Here is a 19,630-nt window from a genome sequence, read left to right on the forward strand (position 1 = left end):
TGTTCTGTTTATTGTGGTAAGAGCACTTAACTCAAAACATCCCCCCATGCCCCTGCAGCTTCCTCCTAACTGGTTTCTCCCATCTACCCTTGCCCCTCTCCCATCTATTCTCTACATGGCACCAGAACACCTTTCAGTTCTTTGAACGTACCATGCTCCTTCCCATCAAGAGTCTTCGCTCATTCTAGGATTCTCTCCCTACCCCCACCCTTGCCTCTTTAACTGGTTGAGTCCTATTAACCCTTCAGCTCTCAGGTCAATCCTCCCTTCCTCAGAGAATTCTTCCCTGACGACCTCCCCAGCTATAAGTTTCCTAAAATATTCCCAGTGACACCACATGCTTCTAATTTAAATAGCTCATCATCCCTAGCATTTGACCAATACTGTATCTGTTTTCCCCAGTAGAATGTAAGCTCCATAAGGACAGAGACTGGAGCTGCTTTGGCCCAGCAGAGGATCTAGCACATGACAGAAGTTCCATAAATGTGTGCTGAATGGGTGCCAATCAAGATAGATTAGATCTGTGTGCATCCACCATGATGTTCTAAGTAAGCAAACGCAGGAATACCTATGAATAATCGTTGGTAAATGGACCATTCCAAACTTCATGTGTCAAAGAAGGAACTAGTGGGAACAAATTTCAGTTGCAAGTCTCATCCTTGCTCTTAAACAAGGCTTTCCATGTGTCCTACTGGTTGCATGGCATTTCTCCTTTTACAAATTTTAAAGTCAAAAACGGAGAAGAGGATGGTTCATTCAGAGCCTAAAAGAGAGAAACTGATGTGCCAGGGGAGGGTGTAGGATTTCAACTCTGAATCCCCTCCAGGGAGGTTCATCATTATATTAAATTAAACTGTGGAGAAATGTATTTATTTTCTATGCTAAAGTCAGAAACTATTACTTTCTGTATTTTATTCTTTCTCTGGTTGGGTCCTTAGCAAAAAATATTACCTTTCTCCACGATGCATCCATTAAAAATGACTGTAATCAGCAGAGACGAAGTATTTGAGACCAGTCGCTTTGGTCTATTATTCCTCTGCTCGGAAACAGTTCTAATGAATGATTTGTTGTTTTCTCTGGAATGCAAACACTTTATTCCAAAGAGAGTGACAAACCCCTGAGATGAATTGTACGATAATCAAGAACCTGAATGTAGTTTTCTCTAGAAATTGAAATCATTTCCTGAGAAATTCAACCTGCCTGTTTCACCAGGAGAAATTCTATTGCCAAATTTTTATTTACAGACCCTCTTATGCTCACACGATCTCTTGTTCCATAAAAGCAGGCCGTTACAAGGGTTGGCGTTCCTCAGCCTACTAAGAGTAGGGAAACAACTTACCCATTTTCCACTATAGCATCATGTGGCAAAAAGTTGTCCTGAGCCCAACAGAGGCTGAGAACCTAACCTCCTTGCCCTCCTCTTTAATTCTGCTCCTGTGAACTCTGCTAGAAAAGCAAAGCAAAAGTGACATCCTGCTGTCAGTCCAAGGGCACATCACCTTTTATGAAACGCAGCTTCACTGGGATCTAAGAGGTTCAGTTTTGCAGTAGGTTTCACACAATGACTGTCTGTTCCCAGGAAAGCTGACCTGAGTTCAGACAGCTGGATAGTAGGGGAAACTACCAATCTGGTTAAAAGACTTTTTGTACATCTTTTATACCCTGAATTTTTAGGGTTTTTTGTCCCAGCAGCCCAAGTTCTTTGCCATTATTTCCAATGCAGTGTTTGGATGGAAAAGTCTTCAGTTGAGATCAAGATACTCTCTCTATGAATTCCTTTTTTATTCTGATCATTTTCCTTCATGCATCTTAAGGTCTGATACTGGAACTTAAAAACTTTAATGATGTTCATGTGCAAATTATTCTCTTGTCCAGAATTTTGCCCTCAAATCTGTTTCCAACCACGTCCACGGCAGTCCAGGTAACAGTACTGAGCCTCACATTTGTGTCTTGGGAACACTGGTGGGACATCTCTTGTTATTAGACCTGCATGTGTGTCTTATATTGGTGCTGTAACAGATTACCACAAACTTAGTCACTTAAAACACGTTTATCGTCTCATAGTTCTAGAGATCGGAAGTCTGAAATGTGTCTTACTGGGCTGACTAGGTGTCAGCAGGGTTGGTTTCTTCTGGAGAATTCATTACCTTGCCTTTTTCAGCTTCTAGTGACAACTTCTCTAGGGACCTCTGGGCTTGTGGCCCCGTACTCCATCTTCAAATCACATCACCTGGATCTCTGACCACATCATCATATCACCTTCCCCTCTGCTAGCGGTCAAATCTCCATCTGCTTCCCTCAAATGAGGATGCTTATAATTCCACTTAGAGCCCAGCCAGATTATCCAGAAAAGCCCTCCACCTCAAGGTCCTTAATTTAATCACATTTGCAAAGTCTCTTTTGCCTTATAACATATTCACAAATTCTGGGGATTAGGGGCATAGACATCTTGAGACCAGTATTCAGCCTACCATGATACCCATACTCTTCTTGTTTTTTCTTTTTTTTAATTTAATTTTGGCTGCATTGGGTCTTTGTTGCTGCGTGCAGGCTTTCTCTAGTTGTGGCCAGCAGGGGCTACTCTTCGTTGCGGTGCGCGGGCTTCTCATTGCAGTGGCTTCTCTGGTTGCAGAGCACAGGCCCTAGGCGCGCGGGCTTCAGTAGTTGTAGCGTGCGGGCTCAGTAGTTGTGGCTCGCGGGCTCTAGAGCGCAGGCTCAGTAGTTGTGGCGCACGGGCTTAGTTGCTCCGCGGCATGTGGGATCTTCCCAGACTGGGGCTCGAACCCGTGTCCCCTGCATTGGCAGGCGGATTTTTAACCACTGCGCCACCAGGGAAGTCCCAGATACCCATACTCTTGATATCTTTAATATCGCCTTTTTGTCGATTCACATAAAAGCGGCAACACAGCTGGTGTTTAAACCCCCAGCCAATATAAACCAGGCTCACTTTGCACTTTCTCAGTTCCCTAGTGGTAAGAGACTCCACCCTAGGCTCAAAGTACAGGTTTTTTCTAATGACGAGCCAGAGACTCATCCTCCCCAGCCTCTCACCCCACCACACACACAGGCAGCCCTCACCTGTGCTCAGCACCCAGCATCATACTGAACGAGAGCTCCTGAATTTAAAAATCAAATACTTTCTAAATGACAGGAACAAAAAAAAAAATCTCAGAATACAAATAGCCATAAGTTCACATAAGACAACAATTTGGTAATGGTAAGACATATTGTTTAGGCTCTGCTGGCTAGAAAAGGGGGGGAAAAGGAGCTCTTAAGCTGCTGTCTTCCAATGAGTAATTTTTTTAAAAGGGCCAAATGACTGATGAAAAGAATAAGAAGACGGATTCAGTACACATTCACCAGGTCATTTCACAAACGTGAAGCTACCTCCCTGTCTATTTTTAATCCTTAAATGCCATTGAGTTCACTGTCTACCTCTGGGATTCTCCATACCAACACCCACCCAAAAGACTTTTTAAATCACCCAAAGATTTTTTTTTTAATCTTTCCAAATATGCAAAGTAGCTGATTCCAGTCCTTAACAATCTTCTCAGGAAAGAGCTTCTAATCATGAATGTAGGTAATTTGCCAACGCTTCCAAATGCAATGCAGCAGCTCCCTCTCACATCTTGGAGGAGCCATTTTCATCCCGTTGTGTAATTTAACATATGGTGGTGCAAAATAGTTAACAGAAACTGGTTTCCACATTCTGGAGGAAGCAAACTTCAAAAGTGAATGCAACTTGTTTTTAACTTATATGTGAAATTACTTCCATAGGAAGGGCTTAAGGTTATTTAAAATGACCAGGACTTTTCTGGACCACTTCTGATTATGCCTTATTTCAAGGTCAGAATATGGCTAAAATAAAAATGAAAAAGAATTCACTTATGGGGATTTACATTTTATGAAACCCATTGAGAGACTGTCTCCCTACCCCTCCTCCACTATAACTTTTATCATTAGTGGAAACATTATTTTAATCCAATTTCTTGCCCATTTCCTGAGGCACTGTTCTGGGCATCTTCCTGCAGTTTTCATGCATTGATGATCATCATTATTCTTTCTTTATGGGATTTCAGCCAAAATTGAGCACTTGTGACAATATTCACATCTGAGCTAATGTGACTTAATTTTCCAAGTTGGCTTCATAAGGCAAAGCAGTAAGTGCTTTATTAAAATCTAGATAATAAAATTAGCTCATTTATCTACTAATTGTGTACTTCCATTACATGATTAAATATATCTGTTATGTGAAACTCCTATAAATTATACCAAGGTAAAGCCAAATAACCATAAATATTTTGGGTTTCCTCTTTTTTCCATTCTAGGCAGAATTTTAAGGTTAGCACTTGGCATGTAGCCTAAAATCTAAACTGTTATTTAACCTCTATTGAAGTCACCTTTCTATTGAAGGGCACCAAATGGAAAGCTGGAAGATTAGAAACATTATTTTAAAAGGTATCCTTGGGAAGAAAAGGTCTTTAAACTCCGTTGGGCTAAATAAAAGTGCCTCCAAAGTTATGAGATAATTTTACTATTTTTTTTTTTTTGGTAGGGGGTTGGTAGTGAGGGCAATGCAAGGTAGAAGGATTGTATCAATTCCACGAGCTTTCACTTCCAGAACTTTGATCTCACACAAGCTGAGCAGCCTGATTTGCAAGCCTGAGAAGTAGTAACAGGATGAAATACACCAGAAGAAGCCAGACCCCACAGAAATATGTCTTACCATCTGACCCACAGAAGTATGTCTTAATAAGATGAGTTCTAGCAGGTTTACTTCATCACTTACCTGGAAGTTCTCACATGGGCTCAGTCCCAGAGCCAAATCAAAAAGGATTTAAGGAATATTTTTCAGCCATAAAAAAAGAATGAAGTTTTGCCATTTGCAACAACACAGATGGGTATCATGCTAAGGGAATAAGTCAGACAGAGAAAGACAATTACCATATGATTTCACTTATATGTGAAACCTAAAAACACACAAAACAAAACAGAAATAGACTCATAGAAACAAGAGAACAAACTGACAGTGGCCAGAAGGGAGGGTGTTAGGGGGTGGGTGAAATAGGTAAAGGGGATTAGGAGGTACAAACTTCCAGCTGTAAAGTAAATAAGTCATGGAGATGTAATTTACAGCAGAGAGAATATTGTCAGTAATATAGTAATAACTTTGTATGGTGACAGATGGTAACTAGATTTATTGTGGTAACTGCTTTGAAATGTATATAAATATCAAATCACTATGATATTCACGTGAAAATAATATGGTATTGTATGTCAATTATACTTCAATTTTTTAAAAAAGGATTTAAGGCTGAATTTCTTTAGGGGAATATCTGAATGAATATTTCCATCCAAACCTACCCTTTGTTTTCCCCAGAATCCTTTCATTCTCTCTAATCACCAGAATCTTTGGAGACTGACCCAGCCCCAAACAGATTAACTAAAATGGAGAAGGTATCTTAGGTCAGGGCTATATTGATCAGTCAAGGAGTAAGTAGTAACTTTTCAAAGAATTTTCCAATCTCAAATTCTGAATGCACACAAATCAGGCAAACAAGAAGTTTTTACCCATCTCTTATTGGAAACCATTTTGTACACCTGAGTGGTGTGAGACGTCCATTCTGGAAAAGATCAAAGCCCGGTCTCCCAGCTCACCTCCCACTCCGCTCCAGAGACCAGGAAGTTATGAAAATAACCCTTCTGATTCCCAGAGAAGGCATTTTCTATCTCTCAGACGAAGTACCAACTGAAAAGACTTTGCATCTTTTTGAAAACAGTGACAAATGGTTGCCGGGGAGCACATGAGGGGATGATTTATTTTTTTCTCTCTCTTAACTAGAACAATTAATTGGTAACAGAATAGAAACTCTCAGCAGTCAGTGAAAAATGGCCTAATCCCTGAATAGAGTATGAGGGTTAAGAAAAAGAAAGTATTTTTTCCAGTTTAATTGCAGGAGTTGATGCCTGAGGAATTCCTGTGCTTCTCTAGTTTCTGTGTATTGCTGATGGCAAGACATAAAAATCTGAGAAGTTCTCCTGGTTAGAACAAAGCAAAATTAAAAATAAAAGGCTTGCGTAGCACAGGAATATCAGCTCGGTGCTTTGGTGCTTTGTGCCCACCTGGAGGGGTGGGATGGGGGGGGAGAGGGAGACGCAAGAGGGAGGGGATATGGGGATATATGTATATGTATAGCTGATTCACTTTGTTATACAGCAGAAACTAACACACCATTGTAAAGCAATTATACTCCAATAAAGATGTTTAAAAAAAATGTGCATTGTTCTGAAAATAAAATAAAAGGCTTAATTCTTGCTGTTAAAAATAAGGGGGGGGGGGCTTCCCTGGTGGCACAGTGGTTGAGAATCTGCCTGCTAATGCAGGGGACATGGGTTCGAGCCCTGGTCTGGGAAGATCCCACATGCCGCGGAGCAGCTGGGCCCGTGAGCCATGATTACTGAGCCTGTGCGTCTGGGGCCTGTGCTCCGCAACAAGAGAGGCCACGATAGTGAGAGGCCCGTGCACTGCAATGAAGAGTGGCCCCCAGGGCTTCCCTGGTGGCGGGGTGGTTGAGAATCTGCTTGCTAATGCAGGGGACACGGGTTCGAACCCTGGTCTGGGAAGATCCCACATGCCGCGGAGCAACTAGGCCCGTGAGCCACAGTTACTGAGCCTGCGCATCTGGAGCCTGTGCTCCGCAACAAGAGAGGCCACGATAGTGAGAGGCCCGCGCACCGCGATGAGGAGTGGCCCCCACTTGCCACAACTAGAGAAAGCCCTCGCACAGAAACGAAGACCCAACACAGCCAAATAAATAAATAAATAAATAAATAAAATATTAAAAAATACATTCACTTCCGTTAAAAAAAAAAAAGGCAATTCAATAAACCCAGTAATAAAAAAAAAAAAGAGTGGCCCCCACTTGCCACAACTAGAGAAAGCCCTAGCACAGAAACGAAGACCCAACACAGCCAAAAATAAATAAATAAATAAATAAATTTTAAAAATAAATAAAAATAAAAATAAAAATAAGGGAAGAGAAGTTCTTCCCTTTCATTAGAATCCCTTTCCCTTTCTTTTTTTTTTTTCTTTTTATCAACTTGTTATTGTGAATTATCTCTGCCTCTTTGAGACGCATGTAAATCTTTTTTTTTTTTTAAGTCTCTGTTGCCATTTTACAGCCCAAGACAGCCTTTCTCAGGGACCTGGGAGTCGGTGAATCCCTTTGAAGCTCCCAGTCTCTGCGCGAAGGTAGAAGCCTGACTTCGACAGGAGGGGCCTTGCTTCAAGTTGTGAAACTACTTCCTGTCATAAAGATAGGAGTTTATTTTTCTTTCGTATAAAGTCGATTAGCTAACTCAGACGGTTAACCCGATTACCAGGTAAATTGAGGGTGAACTATGAGTGACGAATGTGCTGTCAAGTGCTCTGACTTGAGGACTAGTTATTGTTTATCTTGAGAACATGTAGGGAATGTTCTTGGCTGTATAATCTCCTTGACTATATAAGGCGGTGGGATTTCTTTCTGTGTTTGTAATTTCCTAGCAACTGCCTGTCATGAGTATCACATACTGCTTTAATACTTATTTAAGAACAAAACAGGTCTCTTTTTCTACTGACTTTGTGGAGAGGTTTTCTGGGTTGGGAGAAGATTTTTGTTATCATTTATTTTTCCCTAACATTAAGGCTTTCATCCTCAAATCCTAATCGAAACTTGCCAGGCTTGGAAGCCTGGAATATAAACTAAAAATCTCAGGAAAAAAATACATTCCTTTAAAAATTTTCCCATGGCTCCTGTTTCTTGTTAACCCTGAGATATTCTCTCTTATTAGTCATACAAAGCTGATAAGTACTGCAAAAGTAAAACCTGTGCGATCGTGCTTCTTTTAGTTGGGGGAGTGCGAGGGGCCACAGAGTTCCATCATTTTGAGGGTTGGGCAAGACACTGGTTTTTTTTTTTTAATTCCTCTGGCTATTTAATACAACTCAAAGACATTTGGCACATTCTTTATGAATATACACTAATAAAAACCTTAGGGTTTCATATAATTCAAATATTCTGGCTTTCTTTCCAACCATAAACCAAATTTCCCCAGGACTCACCAATCTGTAAAACAAATGAGACCATATTTTAAAAATGAAGTTTCAGTGGCTCATAACTCTCATTTGCTAACACAGTACATTAGTCCCCTGAAAGATTCGCCTAACATCCCTGCCCCAGGAAAGGAAAAAAGGCAGTTGCTAAAACAGCAGAACAAAATGGAACAAGATGTCAAATGTGAGGCAAAGGCATCATTGTCAGAACTGGGGCTGGAGGTCAGAGTTGGGTGAGAAGCAAGGCGAATCCTAACTCACGGCCGCTAATCTCTCATGCCCTGATGAGAATAGGTTCTGGAGACTGAGGCAGGACCATGTCTGCAGGGGGAGGTGAGGAGCTCCAGCCATAGGAAGGAGACAGATGCAGGTGCTGGGAACTCTGCACGCACTCATTCTTTATGACCTACTGTGAACCAGTCACTACTCTAGATGCTGAGAATTTAAAGAGTGCCCTCATAGAGCATCCTGTCTAGTGGAGAAGATAGATGATGAACAAGGAAACAGATAAGAAAATTTCAGATTGTAGTAACTGTTTTGAAGAAAGTACACAGGATTATGAACTAGAGGACGGCAGGGAGGGAGGAGGGGTAAGAATGGATAATCATAAGGGGTCTCTGAGGGATAACATCTGAGTTGAGTCTGGAATAACAAGAAAGAGGCAGCCCAACAGCCCGGGAAGACTATGGGAAGAGCCTTCCAGACACACAGAACAACAAGTTAAATGGTTTCAGTCAAGAAAGAATGTGGCCTGTTTGAAAACTAGACGGAAAATCTGTTTGGCTGACCAGGAGCCTGGAGGGGGAGGTGGAAAATGGACTGTATAGGGCCTCATCCGCTACGTCAGAAGTTTGAATTTTATTTAACTGGGATAGGAAGACAAGAAGGATTTTAAGTAGGGGAGTGATAGAATCTGATTTCTATTTTAAAAAGATCCCCAGGTGGAGAATGTGTTGTAGGGGGGTGTGTTAGTCTGCTAGGGCTGCCATAACAAAATACCACAGAGTGGGCGGCTTAAACAACAGAACTGTATTTTTTTTTTTTTGCAATTCTGGAGGCTGGAAGTCCAAGATCAACATGCCATCAGGCTTGGTTTCTGGTAAGGCCTCCCTTCCTGGTTTGCAGATGGCCACCTTCTCATTATATCTTCACATGGCCTTTCCTCTGTGTCTCATCCTCTTCTTATAAGGACACCAGTCCTCTTGGATTAGGGGCCCACCCTTAAGATCTCATTTAACCTTAATTACTTCCCTATAGAGTCACATTGGCTGTCAGGGCTTGAACACAAGAATTTTGGAGGGGACACAACTCAGTCCATAACAGTGACAACTGGAAGCTTTTGCATATGTTCAAATGATAGTTCGCGGTGTTTTGGACTAGGGCAAAAACTGTGAAAAAAAGGTAGAAATCGACAGATTCTGAATGTATTTTGGCAGAGTAGCTGATAGAACATGCTAATGTAAGGAGTGAGGGAAAGAAGAATTGAAAACAATACATAGTTTTGTTGACTAAAAAAAAGCATTGATCTTTACTCTTACTTTTTATCTGAGGATCTCCCCACAATCATTACTCTTCTCACAACACATTTGTTGTACTCCACTATATTCAGTGTTCTAGTTCTAACAGAGTGGTTCTCCTTCGCTCCCTCAAAATGTATTTTTAGCATTCTTGATCAGAGAACCTCTGACCAAATGTATTATTTATTCTCAGTCTCATGAGAAGAACCCCCTTCCTTTTCTTGAGTCTAGTAGTCACATCTTCTGGGCTCTGATGGGACCAAGCTCAAACCATTCTTCACATTATCCAAGAATGAACTTCACAAGATGCAAATATGATCATATTATTCCCCCGCTTCACATTGTTTAATAACTCCCCATAGGCTTCAGGCTGAAGTTCAAATCCATAGCTTAGCCCCCAAAACCCTCTGAGACCCACCCATCTCTCACCTCCCTTCCTCCCAGACTCTCACGATTCGAGCAATGGCAAAATCCTTGAGATTCCAGGAACGCAGGAGTTTTTTGCTATAAACATGTTATGCACTCAATCTGGAATGTCCTTTCCCACATTATATCTAGCCAACTCAGCTCAATACATATCTTCTCTGGAAACATTCTATGAGCCTCTGGTTAGAATTAATGACCCTTTCTCTATGTCCTCATAGCACCCTGGGCATGGCACTGTTGTATCCTTTATAACTCTGTGTATTATTAGATTTACTTCTCTCTTACCCATCTGTCTAAATTTCATTCTTAAAAAAGAAGTGTGTCATTTAATTATTTTGTATTTTTTGCACCTACCACAAGGTAGATACTCCATAAATATTGATGAATAGACTACCTTACCTATCGATCAATAGATAACATGATCACTATAAAAGCAAGCCACAGTTCATACCATCTGTGAAGCCACCCACCGATTTCCTAAGCTCTCCTTCATTTTCCAAAGACCCAATTTTTAACTAAAAGAAGAGCTGAAAATATGTAAGAACCATGTCCTCAAATACATCGACTGTCACACCCAGAACATAAAGCTTCTTTCCAGAGTTCTGTTGGCATCAGTTATTCACTCATGAGCTAGGAGTGGGCAGCAGTTACAGCAACCGGATGAGTTTAAGGGTACTGATTACAGCTCAGATACTCAGCCCAGAAGGACAGCCAACCACATGAGTCACCACGTCTGAGCCACGCACAGCAGTGACTCCTATTCCAGGGCCAGAACTGAGAGTTCTCAAACTAGCAATGGCCTGTGGCTTTCTCTAATTGTTTAAATTGGCATAATATACTATTTACTTGTGCTGTCACAATTTCTTCTTTCTTTCTCTTCTGGACAATATTTTTACCTTTGTAACTTTCTCTCCCTGGACAAATAGAATATCCTTCCTCTTTCCATCTCAGTCCTGATTCTCACTTTGTTTCTTTTCAGTTCCTTTCTTAGATAATGTCTTGCATCTTATCTAGGAATATTCTATCCTCTCTAAAAAAGCTAAATTCCTCAAGTCTTCTGTCTTCTTAAGTGGAAAAAATAGGGGACATTTATAACACATGTAATTGGTGACTATTTCCGATAGAAGGACAAATACAGTGCATTAGAATAATTACCTCAGTGGTCATATTTCCTGGAAAGCAAAATGAAGTCACTTGGGAAAAGCTCCCTGAAAGTCACCATGGAACTCTACTGGCTCTTTGGTTCCTGGGCTCCTGTGCAATTGATTTCTCTTGTCTCTTCTGTGGTCACCACAGTCCCAGTCAGCCTTGGTGTTAGAGAATGATCTACCCTGACCTTCTGGGACCCTTTGCCATCACACACTGTGCCAGGCTATATGTGTCCCTCTCGATTGATCTTCAAGGACTTTTGACTCAGGCTTTAAGTCATTAGCTTGAATTAAAGGAAAATGTACTTTATGATTGCTAAGCTTTCAGGGACTATTATATTTTTCATACACCATGCAATAAATTCATGAGATTTTTTTACTGTCCTTTCCCAGTTTGTCCGGCAAACAGAACACAAAATTTGCCCTTAATCTTGACAAGGACAGATATCAATTGCAAAGATAATTTTTGTCACGCTTCCTTTTGGAAGAAAAATAGCCTTTTATTTTGATAATAATGGTATCAAATATCAGTTCGAATGGTATCGACGTCAGCTTTCAGTTAATATATGACATCAAGAGGCACTTTGCTTGAATTTTATGACAGATAATTTTAATATATTGGTATTTTCAATATTCTAGCAAATATATGTGCTCAAATGAAGATTCATCAGTGCTTCACATCCAGACAGCTCTTCAGTCTTTAGTTTTGGAATTGGAACGTTTCCTGAATACGTGATCTTTCTCTCATCTGTAATTCAGAATTTCCTTCCCAGGAGAGGTGTTCTGAATTCATGATCAGTGTCCCAAAGACACGTACATACTGAGAAGCAGGCAACCTCGAAGAGGAATGGCAGCCCCTGGAGGTTAGTGCTGTATAATTTGTAGCTGAACCACATCCACACAGCAGCCCACCAGCCCGGGGCTGGCTCTCCAGGGGGCAGGGAACGCACCACCTCCCTCAGTTCTTCTGTTCTACTCTGTCTCAGCATTGCCAAATAGGCTACCAGGAGATCTGACTGAGGACAAGTGCCTAAAAACTGTATGTGTAATTCAGCACACAAATCCAAAATAACACCAGACCAATGTTCACTCATTTAATCCAGCCAAGAGCCATAACGTAAATGATTTTATTTGAGAGATTCTTCTCTAGATTATAAACTCCTTGAGGCCAAGGACGTTGTCTCTTTCTCATTGTCTGTCCACAGCCTCACACACAGAGAGGAGGAATTCAGGAAATATTTGTTCTCTCAAACAACCTGGCCACCTGATGCAAGTCCTGGGAGACGTGCTACCTCACTAATGTCCTCCACTCCTCAGAGCTCCGACCCCGCCCCTCCAGGCAGGTCAGAGCCCTTCTGTTCTTTCCCACACCTGCTTAGGTATCTACAAAGATTTCCTTTTACTGTGGATTATCGCCTTGCTGTCTCATCCAAGCTGCTCAATTGACTTGGGACTTTCAACTTTCTGGTACAAGATGAAGATAGAGGACTTCACCTCTCCTCTGTCCTCTGGACTTGTTCCCTGCAAGTCCAGCCAAGGGGTGGGGATTTAACAATCCCTGAGCACGCTCCCATCTCTGCAGGAACGTTCTGTGCTCTCCTGCTTCCAGAAACTTTGTGACCCTCCAGCCGTTGGCCAACCTTCAGCAAAGCGTAAAGGAAAAATAATGGCATCATCTACAAAGTCCTCAGGACATGTGTAGGAAGACTCGCACAGCAAGCAACACTTATCAAGAGCCTACTATGTGCCAGGTTGTTATTAGAATTTCTTGTCCTGGATAGGAGCAAAAAAATAATAATAATAACCTGAATTCTTTAAGGTTTTCAGCTGTCATGCATTTGACAAAAAAAGGTTATTTAAGGGAAAATTAAGTTGCCCCAAAGTGAGCCTTGTTTTCTAGAGTGGTTTCATTCAGACAGAGGCTTCGGTGACAGAGGGGGCCCTGTTGGGCTCTTGTCCAGTGTCAGGCTGATGCAGTATCTCTGGGCGACAGAAGCCCTGGAGCGATATACTTGCTGCAAAGCACCAAGAGTTTTGCAAAACACGGATGGAATGTTGATAGCACAGGGGAACTGGGGAGCCACGGCAGGACCTACAAAGCACTGCCTGCCCTTCCTCACCCCTTGTTCTAATTTCAGCATCCAAACCTTTCTTCCCTGCACTCCATACTGTGTCCTCTCTACCCTGAAGGGCACTGGGGAAGAGCCACACAGAAGGATCCCACCCACACATAAACAAATGAGTTCAAGGAGAGGGCAAGAAATCTCTCCTTAACAGACCCTCTTGTAATAGAAGACTACACAGTAGCCCCTCCCCCTGCCCTCTCCCATCCTCCCTCATGGTCAGAAAAATAATCCACCTTCATCCCTAACAGGAGGACCAGCCACAGCAGATTCATTAGTGAGGAAGGACAGAAGGGTGACTGTTTTGTTCAGTTCTCACTTGGAAAATGGGGCTTTTCTGGTATTAATCTGCTCATTTGGGACTTCCGAAAACCCTGGACGGCAAATCTTTTAAGTGCTATTTAGACGACGGTGTTATCGCTTGACTCAGTCAGAGCAGCAGACAGAGCTGAGAGCTGCGGCTCCAGCCACAGAGCCTGTTCCTGGAAGTCCCTCACCAAGCAACTGTGAAAAGTACCAGATGTGCCCTGATGACCTCACTGGTCCCTGTAGGAGAGGGAAAAAAGGATCCTGGAGTGAAGCCAGACACAATTTTATATCCACACTGTTGTCGTCCAATGTTCCCAGCAAATGAGAGAAGCAAGTCCCTGCCAGGACCCTGCAACTTCAGTGCTGGAGGCACAGAATGTGGAGATGACGCTCTTGACTGTGTTTAAAAAGATAACACAGCGGAAAAAGATTTAAAAAGCTGCAAGAACTCAGAAGACTCAGTTTAGCAAGCTCTGGGTAGGGCGAGTGGGACATGAGCTCAAGCTACAGAATAAATACCCAAACCAAACAGGCCAAGAGTCGGAAATAAGAAAGTGAGGAACATTCCAGAAATCTGTAAGACAGCTAGGACTGGAGATGTATCTCAAAATATTTAAAAGAGGGACTTCCCTGCTGGCGCGGTGGTTAAGAATCTGCCTGCCAATGCATGGGACACGGGTTCGAGCCCTGGTCCGGGAAGATCCCACATGCCACGGAGCAACTAAGCCCATGCGCCACAACTACTGAGCCTGCGCTCTAGAGCCCGCAAGCCATAACTACTGAAGCCACGTGCCACAACTACTGAAGCCCACATGCCTAGAGCCCATGTTCCGCAACAAGAGAAGCCACCGCAATAAGAAGGCTGCACATGGCAACGAAGAGTAGCCCCCGCTCGCCTCAACTAGAGGAAGCCCACGCACAGCAACAAAGACCCAACGAAGACCCAATGCAGCCAAACTAAAAAAATAATAAAAATAGAAATAAATTAAAAAGTAAAATATTTAAAAGAAAGAGTATATTTTTTTCCTAAAAAACCTTGCTATGTTACCCTCAAATAAAAGCTCTTAATTACAACTAACTTTCTAAATATACCAAACTTATTACTTTTATGACCAAATGAATTGTTAATCACAAGTCAGCTAGCCAAGCCAGGGGTTGGCAGACTCCTGAAAAAGAGTAGGCAGTAAATATTTTAGGCTTTGTGCGCCATACAGTCTGGTTCCATTACTCAATTCTATTATTGCAGCACAGAAGCAGCTGCAGACATATGTAAGCAAATGGCATGGCTGCATTCCAGTAAAACTTTATTTACAAAAACAGATAACAGACTGGATTTGGCCTGAGGACCATTGTGTGTGGACCCCTGATTTCGACAAATAAAATAATTCAGACCTGGAAAAGTAAGAGCAAACAAATACAGTACTTTGTATATTTAAATTTTCCTTATATGCAGATCTGTCAAAATATCCTCACACCTGATTTATAAAACAAATTTTTTATAGCTTCCAATCTTGCAGAGATTTTAAGTTTCTTTATTCAGGTCCACAGTGGCCACTTTCTTTGAGTTCCATTTTCCAAGCATGACAAAATCTTGGTGAGCAATGCACCGGCATCATTGAGAAGCTAAGTGAAGCCTGTGCTCGGTAAGCTAGGATGGATGATAGGAGGTTTTGGTACAAAAACAGAGGGTAGGATGAAGAGTATCCTTGCTTTCCATTACTTCAAATATCTCACTGGAAGAGTTTTTATTTCCCATTCCCCAAACTCCAAGCTCTGTGAATTTAAGTGCTGGTTGCTACCGGGGGAATGCTTCCACCAGGGAAGACAGTAAGGGTCCCATTAAACTGTCAGCTATATCTGCCACCCAGGCACTTTGGGGTCCCCAAGCCAAGAGACCATCATGGGTGATAGATTATCATCATGGGTGATAGATCATCATCATGGGTGATAGATCATTAGAAGGAGACAGAACTGCTGTTACACAATAAAGGCAAATATTTGATCACCCACATGATCCACTGCAGTATATCCTAATATTCACTTGTCCAGCATTGATAGTAAATAGACAGCAAAGTATAGCGGCCGTGGCCTGAGACAGGCATGGTGGCCAGGGGCTCAAACTGCTCAGGGATAAAGGACTGTGTCACCACCAGGTAAGCCACCTGGACCAAAGAAAGAGGTCCTAGCCAAGGGTGAGGGAAATGTGTAGGAGAGGAGGAGATGGAGACTATCTCCTTCTGTAAAAGCAGGGACCAGGTTCATCTGACTATTCTCCTCCTTCTAAGCTTTCCCAGGAGAAGAGACCTACCGGAATCCTTAGGAGCTCTTCTCAGATGGAGTGGCCTTATTATACAAAGCAAGTGCATGGAAGAAGCACAAGGTGTAGGTTCTGGTGGATGCTGTGATGTGCCAGATGGCCATGAGCACAGCTACCAAAAGTGCTGACAGCTGGTGGCTCAGAGTTGAGACCCACTTCAGGAATTGCTATCAACCCAAGGTAGTGGCCTTACCCAAGATCATATGTCCCCTCTGGGTACAGTCCACATCCAATGGCTGCTTAATGCAGGGGTACATAGGCATGCCACACTGGCTCAGTTAAGGACAACTCTGAATGGCCACCCCAACTCCAGAGCTCTCTCCATGGGATCACCTGAGGCCTTTATTACAAACTTCACTGCAGCTCAACTTATCCCCCCGCCTGGTCCTGTTCCTGCCCATACCCAGTGGATATTGTTCCTAGGAGAGGTGACCAATAAACTTCTCGCACAAATATTTCCACTCTGAGTCCTTTTACCGGAGAATCCAGCAGAACTCAGCAAGTATATGTGAGGAGCATCTGGCATTCTGCTTTTACATGAAAGAAAGAGATCATAACAATTCCTACCTCATAGCATTGTTGTAAGGAGTCAACAAGCTAAACTAGCGAAAGAGCCATGCAAACTGTAAGGTGCACCATAAATTTAACATAGCATTATGATAATTATTAGTATTATTATTACTTTTCTGTCTCAGGAGGTATTCACCAAAGAGATGTTAGCGGTCTTGCCATGCTTGTCTGCAACAAACAAATGTTTTAAATCATATTAGTGAGTACACTATGGCCTCACGTTCTGAACTTGGTCTCTGGAGCCAGACAGAGCTTTATCTCTTTTACTGTATTTGATTGAACTGAAGACACTAGTGATGGTAAACTATGACATAATACTTTTTATCTGTGAAACAGTTTATCTTAGAATTAATGAAAGAGCCAACTTAAATTGCATTAGCCATAGATTTTTATCATAGATCACTTCTGTGTATATATGTTAAAAGGAAAATATATGCGAAAGAAATTGGTTGAGGTATTTCTGAAACTTGTTCGCATGTAGGATCTGACTCTTCGGAGTCACTTTAGACTCGAGTCATAGATGTCCGTGTTTTTTTCACACCATGTTGTCCAGTGTCCTCCACTATCAAGAGCACAGAGAGTGCAGCGTTTCATAAGAAAATTCACAGAGGACTAAAGCCACAGGTGCTGGCTTTACAGTGCTGCAGAGCTGGCCTACTTTTAACTCCAACTTTGGGAAAGATACTAAGCAAGTCTAATGTACTTCCTCTCTCACTGTCCCACTATTCGGCTCATGAGGGCTAAAATCCCACTGCTGCCTCTGGGACTTTCTTCCAAATACTTGACACACATTCTGCAAGTTTTCATCCTGACACTCTTGATGTTGATGACCAAGCAGACAACGACAACTGTCGCAACTGCTGGCTGGCTAGAGCGATTGTAAATTTATCAGTTTTAAGCTGTGACAAAACATCAGAGAAAATAAAATTTAAAAAAAAACTTGCTTCAGAATCAATGAAATGGAGTAATCTCTCTAAAGCTGTTTCCTTATATAATAGAATAATTGTACCTGCCTCATACAGCTGTTGTAAAAATAAGATAGTCCGGAGGGAGTGATTGGCAGTGTCTGGCACACGGTCAGCATTTAATAATATTTACTATTACTGTTATGATTATTAGTTAACCTCAGCTGAAAGATGCTTTTCCATCTATGTCATGTATTCCTGAACTCAGGATCAGAAGCTGAAAAAATGTCACCCAGTGACTGATTTTATCTTTCCAACCCGAACAGGAAGCATGCTTATGAGTTCTTGAAACCTCCTTTCTCTAAGTTGGTTTTCTATTTTATCCCTAGTACGGGCCACCTCTCCTACCAGGCTTGAAATTCTTACCATAATACTTCCTCTGGGAAAAACAAAGAAAAGAAAGGGACTGAGTCTAGAAGACTAATACCAAAAAAAAAAAAAAAAAGCACATGGAGGTGCCTATCAGAGCTCTCTCATTAGCTAATATGAATTAATGAGACTGTACTTTCAGGGCTTCATTAATACTCTCACTAGAGTATTAACTGAGTGAAATTCAGAAGAAGAATATACCTTAGCTTTTCGGAGATCTGAATTTAAATCTCTGTATAAAGTGAAAGTTTTACAGAAAACTTTTATATAAAAGTTTTGTACCAAAGACAGATCCTCAAGGAACATTCAAATCACCATATTACATAGTCCAATTACTCCTTTAAAAAATAGAGTTACCAAATATGTATGGATTCCAAGGAAGAGGGAAACAATACCTTTGCAACTGCTGTCTCAACTCTCTGGCTGCCTCTGTGACCACTGATATTTACAGAAGCCAGAAAATGGAGGGTTTTATTCTCTTTGATGATCATATTAGAAGCCTCTTTGCTTCCAAGACTCTTCCTATCCTTCCTTTCAAGATCTGCAAACATTCCAGCAATCATTTTCAAACACCTTAATTTTACTAATAATCAGGTATTCCGATCAGAAAAGACAAACTCTGAGAAACATGCTTAAAGTGAGGACATGCCTTTTTTTCCCAGACCTAGAACAAAGCATACACAAATCCAAATTTCACATTTCCCAAACAGGATTTTGTAGGTGACGATACACTAAACATTGGATGGACTATCACATTCGTTTGCCATATATAGGATTTTGCCTGTTGTCAATCAATTGTAGTGTCTCATTACAGTCACACATATGAGTTGTGATTACAAAATGATGAGATAAATTCTATAAAACACGCACAAAAATAGGAACATATGTGCAACAGTATAAATGTATATTAAATTAGCTTATATCCAAACCCCATATTTGCTTATTACCAAAAACAGCATGAGAAATGTAGTCAGAGTTGCTTTTCCTCTTCCTAATGCTGTCGCCTATCATACATACAGGTAGAAAAAATATCGTCTAATTCCTGAGCTATCAGAAAACCATCTCTTCCCATTGCCACATTACAGTGCTTGTGAAATAAGCATTTGTTCTATTTCTGCACACTATTAGAAAGGAAGAAAGCCAGAGGATGGAATATGTCGGAAGTAGTTTGGTTAATACCTGAGATTTCCAAACTGGTAACATTAGATACTCAGTGGAAACCCCAATCATTACCCAGTTGGCACTGGAAATACCAATTCATCAGTGAGACTGACCCCACCATTCATTAGATGCTGTAAGACTTACCTTGCCGGGTACATTACTCCTGCCACGTAGGGGCCTGGCTGGTGGAGCAGAGTGGAGCTCAAAGAACCAGTTCTGCAAATAGGCTGCTCAAGGAATTGGCCTCACCAGTGACCAAATGCATGAAATTGATCTGAAGGCTGGCCTTTAAATATCCAGAAAGGGAAAATGAAACTTGAATTACCCAGCTAGTCTGAAAGAAAAAGAAAAAAAAACCCTGTGAATGATTATATTACTCATAGAAAAGCACATCAGTCAGGAGGGCAACCCAGGAGAGATCCAATCCCAAAACACAGCTGAGAACACAACTCTGGCCTGAGAGGGAAAAGGGTCATCTTAAGGGCAGAAGCGGCCACCGAAGCCAGATGGGAATTAGCTTGCTAGATGGAAATGGGGAAAACTCAAGCAGAACTTTGCTGGCATTTGAAATTACTTCCATTAAATGGTGCCCGTTTCTCTCAACTGACCCTGACTTAATACAGGTCTGAT

At 41.7% G+C, this 19,630-nt stretch overlaps 1 long non-coding RNA gene across 1 annotated transcript in view; it reads right to left on the minus strand.

The window, feature by feature from the left end:
• The window catches only part of LOC133076527 (uncharacterized), a 221,564-nt gene extending 202,295 nt beyond the window's left edge, over positions 1 to 19,269 (minus strand). Inside the window, exon 1 of the long non-coding RNA XR_009697547.1 lies at positions 19,145 to 19,269. This is a non-coding gene — a long non-coding RNA (uncharacterized LOC133076527). The remainder of the gene's footprint in view (positions 1 to 19,144) is intronic.
• Between the last annotated feature and the right edge of the window lie 361 nt (positions 19,270 to 19,630).

The sequence above is a fragment of the Eubalaena glacialis genome, chromosome 16 (genome assembly GCF_028564815.1).
Source record: "Eubalaena glacialis isolate mEubGla1 chromosome 16, mEubGla1.1.hap2.+ XY, whole genome shotgun sequence".
Taxonomy (NCBI): domain Eukaryota; kingdom Metazoa; phylum Chordata; class Mammalia; order Artiodactyla; family Balaenidae; genus Eubalaena; species Eubalaena glacialis.